The sequence below is a fragment of the Nuphar pumila genome, chromosome 1 (genome assembly GCF_984573655.1).
Source record: "Nuphar pumila chromosome 1, dmNupPumi1.hap1.1, whole genome shotgun sequence".
Classification (NCBI taxonomy): domain Eukaryota; kingdom Viridiplantae; phylum Streptophyta; class Magnoliopsida; order Nymphaeales; family Nymphaeaceae; genus Nuphar; species Nuphar pumila.
Genome location: NC_143249.1, coordinates 30,361,784 through 30,379,283, shown reverse-complemented (window position 1 = coordinate 30,379,283; position 17,500 = coordinate 30,361,784). Strand labels below are relative to the sequence as shown.

Here is a 17,500-nt window from a genome sequence, read left to right as displayed (position 1 = left end):
GAATTTTGAAAAGCTATCCCATTCTTTAAATGAATTAAAATGAGGTTAAAGACATAATACATTCCTGACTATGGTCATTGAATGTATTATGTAATAACTACATTTAAATTCAAGTGAAGAATAAGATACGTTTTTGGTGCTTTTATAGAATTTAAAAATGAAATTAACTCTCAATATACCCTGACTATGGCCATTGGTATATATTTTGAGTTCATTTTAAGTTAAATTCTGATAAAAAAAAAATATTTAAGGAAAATATGATGAATTTTGAAAATGGATCTAGTGTGGATCCAGTGTTATTTTGTAAAAGATAAAAATGCTAAGTTTTGTCCACACCCTGACTATGGCCATTGATGTGGATCATCCACTTAGTATCAATTACCTCTTACGAAATGGTGCATGTGCAATTCGTGTTTTACCATTGTGAAAATTTGAGAAATAAAAGCAAAAATGCATGAAAAACAAGTAATTCATGATATTTACAATGCTCATTCATTCTAGCTAAAACAGGGAATATAGATTCTCCTTAAGGCCTAATTTATTACAAGATTTAAATTAAAAATATATATATATATATAAATTTCAAGTGATGATATCATCCTCATATTCCCTGCAAAACAACTGAATTAGCATAAAAATGGAAGGAAAATGATATATATCATATGGATATATGCAAAAGTATTCACATGCCAAGATATAGATGATGGAAAGATATATTTGCTGATACATACGTATATACATACATGTATATAGGTATATATATATATGGATATATATGGCATGAGAAAGGAGATGAGCTAATGGGCTGTGGGATGTGTGTACTTTCTACAGGTGGAAGCTATGGGATAAGCTGCAAGACAACAAAGAGATGCAAAGGAGACTGCTGGGTAAAGTAAGCACATGGGTGCTACTGGTTGCAAAGAGACAGGTAGGTGTCAACAGGAAAATACAGCAGGGGTGGGTTTGAAATGGTGCTGCAGGTTGATATGGCACTGTGCAAGGGATGTGTGTTAAAACAGTGCCTGGAGGTGTTTGCTGGAAAAGATGGTTGTATAGATGTAAAATGTATGGGCAGTTGGTATGAAGGGTGGTGAACAGGTGCTGTAAGTAAATAAAGATGTAATGGGTAAATTGCTCTAGATGTGCATAGTGTGAAATAGCGTTCCAAATGAAGTGGCTGTGTGTTCCTATCAACAACTGTACAAATCAAAAATCTTTTAAGCATCACTTTGTAAATTCCTCCTTTTACAGCATCTTTTTCTTCATTTTCTAAGTTTTTGGACCCTTACTCTGGTGACAAAGACATGAATTTTCTCTAACCCTCCAGCATGATTCTCATATCATGTAGCTTGCTACTAAGACCCACACAACAATTTGCACGTATCAGACTTCATTAAAATCTTTGCTTGGCTCACAGAGACCATCAAAATATTCAGTATCCAGCAATCTGATCTGTTGTCCTATTTCTTTTAGCAAATGGATTATATTTCATATAATTGAGCACATCCTAGCCATGATGTCCAGAACAAATCTCTCTTGACAAATACTAGAACTCATAAAATTGTATAGTTCTGTCATTAGACTTCACGAAAGCAAACCCTCCGTTAGGAATATTTTGAAAGCTAAGTGAACTACCAAAAAAAAATGACCACAAGCTATCTGACCATCAGCATTTAAGTAAAAATGTGGAAAAGGATCACGAAACCAGAGGATATCATCATTCGTGAAAAGAAAATTGTAGCCCATTTCAAGCACCAAATGCAAGAAATCAATCCTCCTCTACATCATTTTCAAGTAATCAGGACTCAAAAATAGAATAAAATAAAAACTCTCTCCAGAGAAATCAACTCCTTCAGTGACCAGAGCAAGGCAATTCCAGGAACATATATTCCTTTCTCTGGGTATTACATACCATCAATGCATTACAAAAATAGAGGAAAACCAAAGCAGTTTTGACAAGAAAATCAGAAACATTACGATATTGAAATTGAAAACTTTGAAGATTGAGGGAAATAAATCAATCTATAGAATAAGATGTTTAAATGATGGATCAACCTACTGAAGGTAAAATGCTGATATGAAAATAAAAAGATGATGCAATACCAAACAAAGGACTGCTGATAATGACACAATACCGTTGATGCTGTATGAACATAAAGAAGTTTAACAGGAATACAGAGAGGGAAAGAATAATTCTAATGCATACCAATTGGTAAAATGGATGAATAAGGATAAAGCCACAGTGTGGAATACCAGATGAACGAGGGTTTAGCACCAGACCCTAAGCAGTGAGGAAATAGCATCAACATTTGTATTTATGAAGATGGAGAAAGCAGGGGACGCGTCTATGCTTCTGTGCTGCAAATCTAGCAAACAAAACTTTTGTTAAAATCACATGCCTCTTATCCATGAGAGCCATTACTTACCTCGGCGTGGCTGAACATAGGTGAGCTGGGACCCATTTGCTTGAGATGGATACCACAATCGTGGATCATGCCAATTCGTCTGGATCTCGTTTTGTAACCAGGTAAACAAAACCTTTTACAGTAATAAATGTTCACGGCAGATGAAAGCTTTGCAACCAGTGGAACAGAAATTTGCAGTAAATAAAAGTTTACAATAAATCAAGTATGCATATCGATCCTTCAATTTTAATGCACCAAGCTAAGTAACAGGTCGACCTCCAGTATCGAGTCCTCACAATTTACAACAATGGACTGACTCCTACTACTCAGTCGCACAGGGAAGTTCAAATTTATAATGAAAGATGCAGGAGATCAGTTAATCTGGACAAAAGAAGATAGAATATAATTCTACGATACCTTTTACCAAGCGAGGTTCGAATTTCCTCCATTATCCGATGAAGCCAAGGGGACTCGGATTCTCAGGTGTTATGTATATTGATCCATACAATAACCAGATTTGCAAGTGACAGATAATATACATAACGGAAAGAAGAAAGAAAGAAAAAAAAAAAAGAAAAAAAATGGAAATCAGATGTTGGAATTGGAACATTCCATTAATATTGCAACGGGCAGATCGATCCTGCTATGTGCAGGTCGATTATGTCGTGGATGCATTTAAGATGAATAGATAAAGAGGGGAAGAAACGAGAAGGATGCAAAATACAACAGAAAGAAAGAAAATGAAAGAATACGGCAAAATAAGAAAGGAAATCTTCATAGAGAATTAAAGGGATAAAGAAGACGATCACTCACCTGTGATTCTACTGGGGCCGAGAGGAGTGACTGCTTTACTCGCGAAACGAGCCTTGGATCTCTGTTGTATAGTTGTTAGGTGGAACCTACAGTTGCTGAGACCAAGGTTTCCTCCATTGATCGAGAGAAGAGAGGCCGAAGGCTCAGAGGGGAAGGAAGAGTGTGGGATCCGACTCCTTCAATTGACTAAAGGTAAAAAAAAAAAAAGAAGATAGCAGCATGAGAGAGGAAGAATCGAGAAGAAGAAGGAGGGTAATGGTGGGGTGAGAGGCGATCGTCTGCAGAGACGAGGGGTGCGGTGGTGAAGAAGCGGTGGGATTTTAGGGTGTCCCGTGTGCCTCTTTTAAAGGGGAAAAAGGAGGATGCGGTGGAAGATGGGGGGCTGGAGAGGCTGAGGATGGAGATTTTTCCGCGTTGGACGAAGGAGGAGAGAAGGAGGGCCATAGAGGAGTGCGGCTGAGGGCTTCGAGAGTGAGAGAGGGAGAAGCTTCTGGAAAAGGGGACAAAATGTTCGGCATCCGACCTCTTGCGAGAAAACCCTAAAAAAATGTTTAGTCCCTCAAATTTACGTAATTTCCAAAAAGAAGGCTCCTTCAACAAGATTTTTTTGTAAAAATGGTTTTAGAATGAGTTTTTTTAGCAAAATTGACTTTAAAACTCATTCATTTTTCTTGTAATTTTTCCAATTTTTTGGTTTTTATGTTATTTTCATTTTTTTATTTTTGGGATAAAATCCTAAAGTTTTACGAGAAATCAAAAGTTAAAACTAATTTTTTTGGTGTTTTTGTAAAATATTTACAAAAGAGAGTTTTTCTGAGAATTAAAAAGCTATTTTTGGGGAAATTTCTTTAGAAAAATGCGTTTGGATCCGGATTTTGAAGAAATGTGGATTTAAAGCATTGGATTCGGATCCATAATTGATTCTGAATATATCAATGTGAAATTTAATCCAGAAAATCTGAAGAATAATTGAAATTTAGCCTCGGTTTTCTTAGAAAATGGAGTCAGGGGCAAAAAGGTCATTTTTTACAAAACTTTGAAAAAATTGGGGTGTTCACAGATGCCCCTCTTTGCTACTAAGCCAGTTTGAAAGCCGAGCTTAGTGGCAAAGACAACACTCCAAATTTTGAAAATTCCCCAGTCAGCATATCTGAACTAGGTGTGGAAGAATTTATCTGAAAAGGTGGCTTCTCAGGCTTAAAACCTTATCCTGAATGGTTTTGGGGAATCGAAATCCTCGAAAATAATATGATTGAGTAGAAAATGAAGAAATCGTGATAGGACTTTGGGTGAAAATCCCGAAATGGTAGAAATCAGAATTTTGATCAGATCTCATGGGTGAGACAAGATACTCTCTTTGGAATGATTCAGGTTTAGCCCTTAACCTGAATGGGACGAAAATATATCAAGATGAATTTGAAATGAGGAAAGGAATACATGAGGACCTTGATGGGACATTTTTGGAAAATGCCTCGTGAAATGAAGCTCAAGTAGAATCCTATCCTGGATGGATATACAAAGCATGGGTTCCTCGATGAGAAGAGCCATGATGGGAGTGGAAGAAAACATCTCGTTAGAACGAAGAATCTCGTTGGAACGAGTCTCAGGTTTAACCCAAACCTGAAAGGAAGATACCTCGCGAAGCGAGGTTTCGGGTTAACTCTTAACCTGAATAGGGAATCTACCATACGGATTTCTCAAATGGAGAAACCATAATGGGACCTTTGGAACTTGGACGAACAAATCCGAAAGGAGTTTTACGAGAGGAGGAAAATATAGGGTTCCCTAAAGCTTCGAAAAGGGGAAGAAATTGGGCGTCTCATTGCTGAGACTGAAATAGCTTTTGAAGTAAATGACCTCTCGCAGATGGTTCAGGTTTGACCCTTATCCTGAGTGGGGAAAATCTACCATACGGATTTCTCAAATGGAGAAAACGCGATGGGACCTTCGGAATTTGGACGAACAAATCCGAAAGGGGTTTTTGCGAAAGGAGGAAATATAGGGTTCCCTAAAGCTTCGAAAAGGGAGAAGAAATTGGGCGTCTCATTGCTGAGACTGAAATAGCTTTTGAAATCTATGATCTTTCGCAAATGGTTCAGGTTTTTTACCCTTATCCTGAGTGGGTCTTCCATACGGAATTCTTTAATGAGAAAACTGTGATGCGACAGGAAGAGGTACTTCCTTCAAAGGCAACTCTTTTGAGAAATATAAACAACGCTAGGTTGCATCAAAATTGATATTGAACATTTATTTTATTTTTGGAATAGCTAGAAAATTTTGCCAATAAGATAAAATCGTAGTAGATTCAAATGCTTGAAAATGTGCACATATGTGCAAAGGTATTCCCTCTTTTACCTAGAGTATTTTTCCTAAATAAGGTTAACTCCTCGGTTCTAAGAGTCGGATTCAAAATTTTAGCGCTGATGATTTTATTCAAGGAAGCTATCCATTTCCTTGATATAAGAAGAGAAGAAATATTCTTAATTTCATAAAAGCAAGTAATGAAGGGATATTGATAAAAAGAATTTTGCATGAGAAAAGATGACTTCTGGGAATTTTGGCAGTTTGATATCTGAGTGTTTTCCCACGATGATCTTTTTGCACTCTTTTTGAGTCATTGGGCTTTCTCGGTTTTTCTCATCATCCTTCATTTGGATGTCCTGACTTTTCTCTCTTTTCTGGGAAAGGGTACGTCACAAAACTCCTTCATCTTGGAGATGCTCCAATCCTTCTTTTTCTCAGGGATTATATGTGATATTGGCTCAAAAAGATAGCAGAAATCAAATATCTTTTAGGGTTTGTCGGTAGGTTCATCACACTCGCCTTCATCTCGACGGTGATCTGAACTTTCCTTGGAAGGATCCTTCACAAACTCCTTCATCTCGGAGATGATCCAAAACTTCTTTGGCCCCGGGGGTCTGCTCGCATATTCGTCTTCATCTTGACGACAGTTGAGAGATCCCTTTTGCGGATATTTGATTGTAACTTTAAACGAATGAGAAGATATGGGTCGAGTGGATTCTTTCTATAGCTCGAGATATTTCCACTGCCTGATTGCCAGAAAGTCAAAACATGCGTCATAGCCATGATTAATATCAACTCGCTTCTGGCTGTTCAACATCATTGAAGATTTCTTTCACTGATCATATCGAGGATATTTCTCGCATCCTTTTGGTTGATCAACAGGAAAAGATTTTGAATCTTACCTCTTTTCGCAAAGAAGCTTCACACTTTTGAAAAGAAATACTAGAGGTAATCTGAGGTGATTCTTTTGTGTAGTAAGAATATTGGAGTCAACAACTGTTTTTAGCAAATTGGCATAATGTTCCAGAATTCTTTTGTGAAATAATCACTCAATATAGATTTTGATACATCCTTTAGCTGAAATTTTGGAGGAAATAACATGAAAATATTGGTTTTATCACACAACATTGGCTCAACAGGGACTCAACCTAAGAGTCGTAAAGAATATTAAATCCGTAGGGATTCATCCTACAGATTGAAATTTTGAAAAATGAAGTTTAATTTAATAGGAGTTTAACCTAAGAATTTTGCAAAAGAATTTGTGGCTAATAAGAATTTATCTATAGACTGAATTTTTGAAGAACGAATTTGGTTCAATAGGATTTCAACCTAAGACCAGCAAAAGAAATATGGATCAATAGGAATTCAACCTACAAATTGGATTTTTGAAAAATGAATTTTGGTTTAATAGAATTTCAAAAAAAAAGAATATAGATCAGTAGGAATTCAGCCTACAAAAAATGAATTTTGTTCAATAGGAGTTCAACCTAAGAACTGCAAAAGAATATAGGTCAGTAGGACTTTATCCTTCAGATTGATTCTTTTGAAAAATGAATTTTTGGTTTAATAGGAATTCAACCTAAGAACCGCCAAAGAATACACATTAGTAGGAATTCAAACTATAGATTTACTTTTTGAAGAATAAATGTGGTTTGATAGGAATTCAGCCTAAGAACCGTAATAGAACATGGGTTAGTAGGAATTCAACCTACAGATTAAAATTTGGAAAAACGAATTCTGGTTTAATATGAGTGCAACCTAAGAACTGCAAAAGAATATAGATTGGTAGGAATTTAACCTACAGATTGACTTATGAATGATCTGAAGGGGATTCAAAATGAGAACTACGAATTAGTAGGAGTTCAACCTAAAGATTGCGGATCAGTAGAAGTTCAGCCAAAAGATCGATGGAAGGAATGGTCCTAAAGGATTTCAACCTAAGGACTGCGAATCAGTTGGATTTCAACCTAAAGTTCGCTGATCGGTAAGGGTTCAGCCTAAAGATCGAAAGAAATTATCCTAAAGGATTTCAACCTAAGGACTGCGAATCAGTAGAACTTCAACCTAAAGCTCGTTGATCAGTAGGGGTTCAGCCTAAAGATCAAAAGACATGGTCCTAAAGGATTTCAACCTAAGGACTGCGAATCAGTAGGATTTCAACCTAAAGCTCGCTGATCAGTAGGAGTTCAGCCTAAAGATCGATGGAAGAAAAAGGTCCTAAAGGATTTCAACCTAAGGACTGCGAATCAGTAGGATTTCAACCTAAAGCTCGCTGATCAGTAGGGGTTCAGCGTAAAGATCGAAAGGAATGGTCCTAAAGGGTTTCAACCTAAGGACTGCGAATCAGTAGGACTTCAACCTAAAGTTCGCTGATCAATAGGGGTTCAGCCTAAAGATCGAAAGAAATGGTCCTAAAGGATTTCAACCTAAGGACTGCGAATCAGTAGGACTTCAATCTAAAGCTCACTGATCAATAGGGGTTCAGCCTAAAGATCGAAAGAAATGGTCCTGAAGGATTTCAACCTAAGGACTGCGAATCAGTAGGATTTCAACCTAAAGCTCGTTGATCAGTAGGAGTTTAGCCTAAAGATCGATGGAAGAAAAAGGTCCTAAAGGATTTCAACCTAAGGACTGCGAATCAGTAGGACTTCAACCTAAAGCTCGCTGATCAATAGGGGTTCAGCCTAAAGATCGAAAGAAATGGTCCTAAAGGGTTTCAACCTAAGGACTGTGAATCAGTAGGACTTCAACCTAAAGCTCGCTGATCAGTAGGGGTTCAGCCTAAAGATCGAAAGAAATGGTCCTAAAGGGTTTCAACCTAAAGACTGTGAAACAGTAGGACTTCAACCTAAAGCTCGCTAATCAGTAGGGGTTCAGCCTAAAGATCGAAGGAAGGAATGGTCCTAAAGGATTTCAACCTAAGGACTGGGAATCAGTAGGACTTCAACCTAAAGGTCGACTGTTTTGATAAGGAATTTTAGTTCAAGAGGAATTTAACCTGTGAGCCATATTGGTTTGACAGGGGTTCAACCTAAGAGCTTTTGATTCTATAGGAATTCAACCTAAAGATCGCAATTTGAGAAGAAAGGATTCAACTGGTGGATTGAAATAGACCATCATAGTTAAGCTGTATGTGGCCTGGTTTTCAGAATTAACCCCTTATCCTAAATGGGGCGGAAATAAAATCTGAGGAGAATAGAAATTGATGAAAGTTTTGACAAAAGAGAAGAATCAAGAAAATTTTATGGAAATTATTTTTGTAAAAGAATTCTCACAGTTAGCATTGTTGCTCCTATGAGGGGTTTCAGGATTATCCCTTATCCTGAATGGGAAAGAAATAAAATTTTGGCAAGAATTGATAAAAGGTTTGATAAAGAATCAAAAGAATCAGCAAAGCTTAAAAAATTGATAAAGAAGAGATTTGGCAGAGATTAATGAAACCTTTAAAAAAAAAGATGACAGAAAGACATTCAGGACTATCCCTTATCCTGAAGCAAGAAGGACCTCGTGGGATGAAGTTTCAGGTTTATCCCTTAACCTGAAGGGGGGGAGAAAGAAAGAAAAGAAGGAAAAAGAAATACCTCATGGGAAAGAGGCATCAGGTTTATCCCTTAACCTGAAAGGGTATTTTTGAAATAAGAATCAAGAAGAATTAATAAAATGGATGAATAATCAATAAGAATGAATAAAATTGATAAGACTGATAAAGATTGATAAATAAGTCGATAAAAGTTGAGAAAAAGAGTTTGATCCTGCCTGCATGTGGGATCTTTAAAATGAGAGAAGAAGATGAGAAAATTATTTTTGGAAAGAAAGATTAACTGCGGGAGCTGATCTTTGAAAAGGGATCATTCACAAGAGATCATCATGAGGGTTAATTTTGCAAAGCAATGATTTGAAAACCAATTTTTTAGGAAATATGATCAACACGAAGGTTGATTTTTGAAATATAACGATTCGAAATCAATTTTTAGAAAATATGATCAACGCGAGGGTTGATCTTCGATTGAAATTAATATGATCAACACAAGAGTTGATGTTTGAATGTAATGAAATCAATTTTTGAGATCAACATAAGGGTTGATCTTTGAAATGAAATGATTCGAAATAAATTTGTAGAAAAATGTGATCAACACGAGGGTTGATCTTTGAATGTAATGGTTCGAAATCAATTTTCAGAAAAATATGATCAACACAAGGGTTGATCTTTGAAATGTAATGGTTCGAAAACCAAATCTTTAGAAAATATGATCAACACAAGGGTTGATCCTTGCGATGCAATGGCTTGAAAGTCCAATTTTGGAAAATATGATCAACACAAGGGTTGATTCTTTGAATATAATGGTTGAGAACCAATTTTTTGGAAAAGATGATCAACACGAGGGTTGATCTTTGAGAAAGGTTTAGACTAAAATATGATAAATTTTCATGATTTTTGAAAGACCCTCATAGGTAATATCATTTCTCTCATGAATGATGTCAGGATTGTCCCGTATTTTTGAAAAGAATAGGAATCTGATGGCAAAAGAATATTTTGAAGTGTAAATGAAAATTTAAACAATAAAAGATACTCCAATATTGCGAAAAGAAATAAGAATTGAACCTTAAAGGTAGGAAGGGAATTGACATTTCATTTATAAGCAAAATTGACAGCAAAGACTGAAATATTTACAGGTATTTTTGACCAAAAGGTCACAAAAGACTCAGGCTGACTTGCCCTTACATGATGGTTTGGTAAAGAAAAGGGAGGACAACAGAAAAAGACTCTAGTGTCATCAGCTTTTTGAATGATCCGAAAAAGGCTATGTCTGGATGGCGGGCTGCTCTTCAGTTTTCTCTTCTATCAGAAGGTGTTTATCGATGCAGTCCTAGACAATATTTTTTAGAACGAAGCAGTGCTCTGTATCGTGCCCCACTGCTCGATGATACTTGCAGAAGTGTTCCTTGAAGCTGCCCAAGACTACTAAAGGATCGCCAGCTTTTGGCAGACGAATCATATTCTTTGTGAGCATATATTCCAGAACCTCATCGAGTGTCTGCTCCAAAGGGGTGAATTCGCGGTCAGGACCCCAGTCCTTGCGCTTTGGTTTTTCCTGATTCTTTTCCCGCTGCTGAGAATTAGGTTGGGAAGGCTTATTGTTGCTAGAAGACCTTCCTTTTTGACCTCTGAATCCTTCTGAATTGCTGACATGATCATCCTTGTTACCCTTGTTGTCGGATGAGGGACCAGCGGAAAGAGTGAAATGGGCTTTCTTCTTTGCATCTTGATTGCCCCTTGCCAGGGTGGTACCGTCATAGACTCCGTTATCTATTCTCATCTCAAGCCATTTAGCTCGTTCAGTCAATTCAATAAATGACTTGGAAGGATATGAAAAAATGAGACTTTTCAGGGGTTGAGAGAAGTTATTGAGGATGAATTGAAGGGCATGTTCCTCTAAGATGGGGGTTCTCATCTTGTTGCAGGTATCTCTCCACCTACGGATAAAATCTATGGCCTTTTCGTTGTCATCCTGCCTCAAATTGCATAAGTGATTGAGGGTTGGCGGTGCCTCAGTATTGAACATGAATCTCTCTACAAACAGGTTGACAACTTTATCGAAATCTTGCAGCTCGACAGGGTTGATGTGCTCCGCATACCACTTAGCTGCTACGCCCTCCAAACTGCGAGGAAAGCATAAGAAGAGGGCCCGATTGTCTTCACTGAACCTGGCACATTCGGCAAAGAACATTGCGAGATGGGCCTTTGGGTTGCCGAACCCATCGAACTTAATAAACTTTCGGGGGAGATCTTCCAAGCTGTTGTCCCCATCTAAACCAAGGTAGAAGTCTTGTATGGTATATACCCTCTTTCCCTTATCTCGGATCTGTAGGTCTTTGACCATCTTAGTCAGTACTTGAACTGAATCTTCTATCGGGACCCCATTTTTAGGTTTGTTGATTGAGTCAGGTTCTTCTGCCACTTTCTTGGGCTGTCGCAGATGTTTTGGGATGAACACAAACTGTTCTTCTTCGGAATCCTCTTCTGCTGATTCTGTGCCCTCAGAGGTGCTGTCCTGCTGGACCTTCTTCTTGCTGATCCTGGCATGCTTCTTCACTGGCTTTCTCTTGGTCTTGCTCTTAGAAGATGTCTTCTTTGAACCTGCCCCTCCTTGCTCAGACATCATCTTTGCCATCATTTTTTGAAAGATCTTATACATCGCCGGGTCAACATCATCTTCCTCTGAATTATATTTTCGAGACAATCTGGAAGAGTTTATTTCTTCCACTTTGCTGTCATTGTGCTGCTGAGCTGCCCTTCTTCTCGCTCTCGTTTGAACCATGTTGACGTTTTCACTGATGAATAAATGGAGGGTTTTTAGAAAAGATCTAGGAAGGAAATTTTAATAAAGGAAGAAATCATAATTTGACAATGAAAATATCCCATTACGAGGGATCGAGTTGTCACCAAAATTTGCGACAACCGCACTGTTTTTCTAAAAAAAGATAAACAAGTAAAATGTGAATAAAGATAAATTTTGAAAAGGACATATCCTGAAAAAAGATGTTTTATTGTAAATGAGGGTAAGGAATAGAATATAAAAAAGAAAAATTTTGAAGAATTGCAGGCAGGATCAAAAGGAATTTAGAAGAAATTTAAGAGAAGAAAAGGAGAATACACCTGGGTTTTTAAAATAAAGAGAAAATTTTGAATAATATATACCCAGGGTTTTGGAAAATATAGGGAATATAAAATATCATACAATCATAGATATACAAACAAGAATGCACAAACAACACTCCCTAGAGGCTGACCCTAAAATGCAATAATTTGAAATGGCTTGTAGGACCTTAATCCTAACTCTAGGGTTCAAATCATCTGATTCCAATCAAGATATGCCGATATACCTAAGCCAAAGCTCGAAGTACGTGGCATAGAAATATTTCTCCGGTCTTAAGGTAATGGCTTCCCAACATCCTTGAGCACCTACCGATATACCTCGGACTATGGCCCTTAGGTACGTGGTAGGGGGGCGCGAACCCAAATAAGTGGTACAGTTGTGAGGCTCTCTCCTGAACTATGGTTCAGTGAGACAGCCCAGCAACATGAAGACCGGGACAATATAGGTAAGGAGGTTTTCAAAATATGCTCAACATGCAAGAAATCAGATGGATCTAATGCAAGTCCTAAAGAGATAGATTAAAATGAAGAGAAGCATACACTTGCATACATTGTTTTGCATTCAATCCCTAGAATTGAGGAGAGTTGTATTTAAGACCTAAGTCTAATGTGAGCATGGAATAATCTCCTCAATATGGTCCTACCAAACCATACTTAAATCCTATATGCAATGATGTCAGCTTAGGACAAAATCTAGGCCCCTAAGGTTTGCATGGAAATATAACTGACATTTTGAAGAATAAAGACTTAGATAATATCAAAGCAAAGCAAAAGGCAAAAATTCGACCGGACGGAGATGAGTCCCATCTCGGTCGCCAAAACTGTGATCATCGCAAAAATTTTCCTCTCTTGTGGTTTCTCTCTCTTCCTTCTCTTTTCCTTTTCTAACATCTATTTTCCTCCTTTTTGAAGGGAGAAAGATAAAAGACATAAAGAAAGAGAGAAGAGAAAAGGAGAGAAGAGGAATTCTTTTGCGGGGTCTCACTTGACCTTAATTTGAAAATACTTGAGAAAATGACTCGCCTCCGTTTTTGAAATATTTGCGGGAAAATCGGGAGACGGGATCCGCTCGTCGGTACGAGGTTCGACCGTTCCTGGCGCCTTTACCAGAGGTAATCGAACCAAGGGTCGAATTTATGCCTTTTGTTTTGCTAAGAACTTATCTAAGAACTTATCCTAAGTCTAAATGCACAAAAAATCATGCTTGTGCAAATGCAAAGATGTATGCTCTTTTTGAAAATGTTTTGAAGAATTCCCAAGTGTTTCTCAGATGAATCTGATAAAGTGAAGAAATGATTTCTAACTTAGAACTTAAGATTTAAAGTTCTAAGTTTTTAGAATAATCAAGAGCTTGGGAAAATAAATCTGGATTTGGAAAGAGATGATTTTGAAGTTTTGAAATAAAAGAAGAAAAAAAGAATTTTCAAAGTCATAAATGGACTTTGAATCAGAATAGAGATGAAAATGGAATTGAATTCTAACTTTGAAGTTTGAAATCAGAAGGAAAGCTAGAATTGGGATTGATTTGAATATTTGGAATTCAAGATGGAATTTGAATCTGAAGTTCTGAATGAAATTGGATTTTAAGAATTGGAGATCTGAGATGGAATTGGATACTGGAGCCTAGAAATGGATTTTGGATCTGAAGCCCGAGATCCAAGATGAGATTGGATTCTGGATCTTAAAACGGATTTTGAATATGAGGTCCGAGATCCAAAATAGAATTGGATTCTGGATCCTAGAATGGGTTTGGATCTAAAGTCTGAGATCCAAAGTAGAATTGGATTCTAGATCCTAGGATGGATTTTGGATCTGAATCTGAAATCCGAGGTGAATTGGGTTCTGGATCCTAAAGAATGGATTTTGGATCTAAAATCTGAGATCCAAAGGGGAATTGAGTTCTGGATCCTAGAATGGAATTGGATCTGATGTTTGAGATCCAAAGTAGAATTGGATTCTGGATCCTAAGAATCGGAATTTGGATCTGTAATCTGAGATCCAAGGTGAAGTTGGATTCATACTTGGAAATCTGGATCCAAGTTGAGATTAACTTTGGATTTGGGCTTTGAAAGTCCAAAATGGGACATTTGAATACGGATCTGGGTTTTGAAAAAAAAACGGATTGAATTTAAATTTTTAGGAAAGGTCAAGCTTTTGAGATTCAGAATCAATCTCAAACTGTGGTTTTTGAATTTTGAAGATAAAAAGATGAACTTGATTTTGAGAATGAATCAAGAATTTTAAGGTTTAAATGGAACTTTGAAATTGAATTTTTGAATTGAATTTGGAATTTTGGAGTTTGAATAAAATGGTTTTGAAATTCCAAAGTCAATTTGGACTTTGAAAAAGAGATAGAATTGGAATAGAAAGGATATTCAAAATCACTTGGGTTTTCGAAAAGAATTTTTGAAAATATGATGCAAGTCTACCCTAAATGATGAAATGAATTTAAAGATTTTGAATTTTGGAATTTTGAAAAGCTATCACATTCTTCAAATGAATTAAAATGAGGGTGAAGACATAATACATTCCTGACTATGGTCATTGAATGTATTATGTAATAACTACATTTAAATTCAAGTGAAGAATAAGATACGTTTTTGGTGCTTTTATAGAATTTAAAAATGAAATTAACTCTCAATATACCCTGACTATGGCCATTGGTATATATTTTGAGTTAATTTTAAGTTAAATTCTGATAAAAGAAAAAATATTTAAGGAAAATATGATGAATTTTAAAAATGAATCTAGTGTGGATCCAGTGTTATTTTGTAAAAGATAAAAATGCTAAGTTTTGTCCACACCCTGACTATGGCCATTGATGTGGATCATCCACTTAGTATCAATTACCTCTTACGAAATGGTGCATGTGCCATTCGTGTTTTTCCATTGTGAAAATTTGAGAAATAAAAGCAAAAATGCATGAAAAACAAGTAATTCATGATATTTACAATGCTCATTCATTCTAGCTAAAATAGGGAATATAGATTCTCCTTAAGGCCTAATTTATTACAAGATTTAAATTAAAAAAAATATATATATATAAATTTCAAGTGATGATATCCTCCTCATATTCCCTACAAAACAACTGAATTAGCATAAAAATGGAAGGAAAATGATACATATCATATGGATATCTGCAAAAGTATTCACATGTCAAGATATAGATGATGGAAAGATATATTTGCTTATACATACGTATATATATACATGTATATAGGTATATATATGGACATATATGGCATGAGAAAGGAGATGAGCTAATGGGCTGTGGGATGTGTGTACTTTCTACAGGTGGAAGCTATGGGATAAGCTGCAAGACAACAAAGAGATGCAAAGGAGATTGCTGGGTAAAGTAAGCACATGGGTGCTACTGGTTGGAAAGAGACAGGTAGGTGTCAACAGGAAAATACATCAGGGGTGGGTTTGAAACGGTGTTGCAGGTTGATATGGCATTGTGCTAGGGATGTGTGTTAAAACAGTGCGTGGAGGTGTTTGCTGGAAAAGATGGTTGTATAGATGTAAAATGTATGGGCAGTTGGTATGAAGGGTGGTGAACAGGTGCTGTAAGTAAATAAAGATGTAATGGGTAAATTTCTCTAGATGTGCATAGTGTGAATAGCGTTCCAAATGAAGTGGTTGTGTGTTCCTATCAACAACTGTACAAATCAAAAATCTTTTAAGCATCACTTTGTAAATTCCTCCTTTTATAACATCTTTTTCTTCATTTTCTAAGTTTTCGGACCCTTACTCTGGTGACAAAGACTTGAATTTTCTCTAACCGTCCAGCATGATTCTCATATCATGTAGCTTGCTACTAAGATCCACACAACAATTTGCACGTATCAGACTTCATTAAAATCTTTGCTTGGCTCACAGAGACCATCAAAATATTCAGTATCCAGCAACCTGATCTGTAGTCCTATTTCTTTTAGCAAATGGATTATATTTCATATAATTGAGCACATCCTAGCCATGATGTTCAGGATAAATCTCTCTTGACAAATACTAGAACTCATAAAATTGTATAGTTCTGTCATTAGACTTCACGAAAGCAAACCCTCCGTTAGGAATATTTTGAAAGCTAAGTGAACTACAAAAAAAAAATGACCACAAGCTATTTGACCATCAGCATTTAAGTAAAAATGTGGAAAAGGATCACGAAACCAGAGGATATCATCATTCGTGAAAAGAAAATTGTAGCCCATTTCAAGCACCAAATGCAAGAAATCAATCCTCCTCTGCATCATTTTCAAGTAATCAGGACTAAAAAATAGAATAAAATAAAAACTCTCTTCAGAGAAATCAACTCCTTCAGTGACCAGAGCAAGGCAATTCCAGGAACATATATTCCTTTCTCTGGGTATTACATACCATCAATGCATTACAAAAATAGAGGAAAACCAAAGCAGTTTTGACAAGAAAATCAGAAACATTACGATATTGAAATTGAAAACTTTGAAGATTGAGGGAAATAAATCAATCTATAGAATAAGATGTTTAAATGATGGATCAATCTACTGAAGGTAAAATGCTGATATGAAAATACAAAGATGATGCAATACCAAACAAAGGACTGCTGATAATGACACAATACCGCTGATGCTGTATGAACATAAAGAAGTTTAACAGGAATACAGAGAGAGAAACAGTGATTCTAATGCATACCAATTGGTAAAATGGATGAATAAGGATAAAGCCATAGTGTGGAATACCAGATGAACGAGGGTTTAGCACCAGACCCTAAGCAGTGAGGAAATAGCATCAACATTTGTATTTATGAAGATGGAGAAAGCAGGGGACGCGTCTATGCTGCAAATCTAGCAAACAAAACTTTTGTTAAAATCACATGCCTCTTATCCATCAGAGCCATTACTTACCTCGGCATGGCTGAACATAGGTGAGCTGGGACCCATTTGCTTGAGATGGATACCACAATCGTGGATCATGCCAATTCGTCTGGATCTCGTTTTGTAACTAGGTAAACAAAACCTTTTACAGTAATAAATGTTCACGGCAGATGAAAGCTTTGCAACCAGTGGAACAAAAATTTGCAGTAAATAAAAGTTTACAATAAATCAAGTATGCATATCGATCCTTCAATTTTAATGCACCAAGCTAAGTAACAGGTCGACCTCCAGTATCGAGTCCTCACAATTTACATCAATGGACTGACTCCTACTACTCAGTCGCACAGGAAAGTTCAAATTTATAATGAAAGATGCAGGAGATCAGTTAATCTGGACAAAAGAAGATAGAATATAATTCTACGATACCTTTTACCAAGCGAGGTTCGAATTTCCTCCATTATCCAATGAAG

At 36.6% G+C, this 17,500-nt stretch overlaps 1 pseudogene; it reads right to left on the bottom strand.

Moving 5' to 3' along the window:
• LOC149848565 (subtilisin-like protease SBT4.14) overlaps positions 1–17,068 on the bottom strand; it is a 71,896-nt pseudogene extending 54,828 nt beyond the window's left edge.
• Between the last annotated feature and the right edge of the window lie 432 nt (positions 17,069–17,500).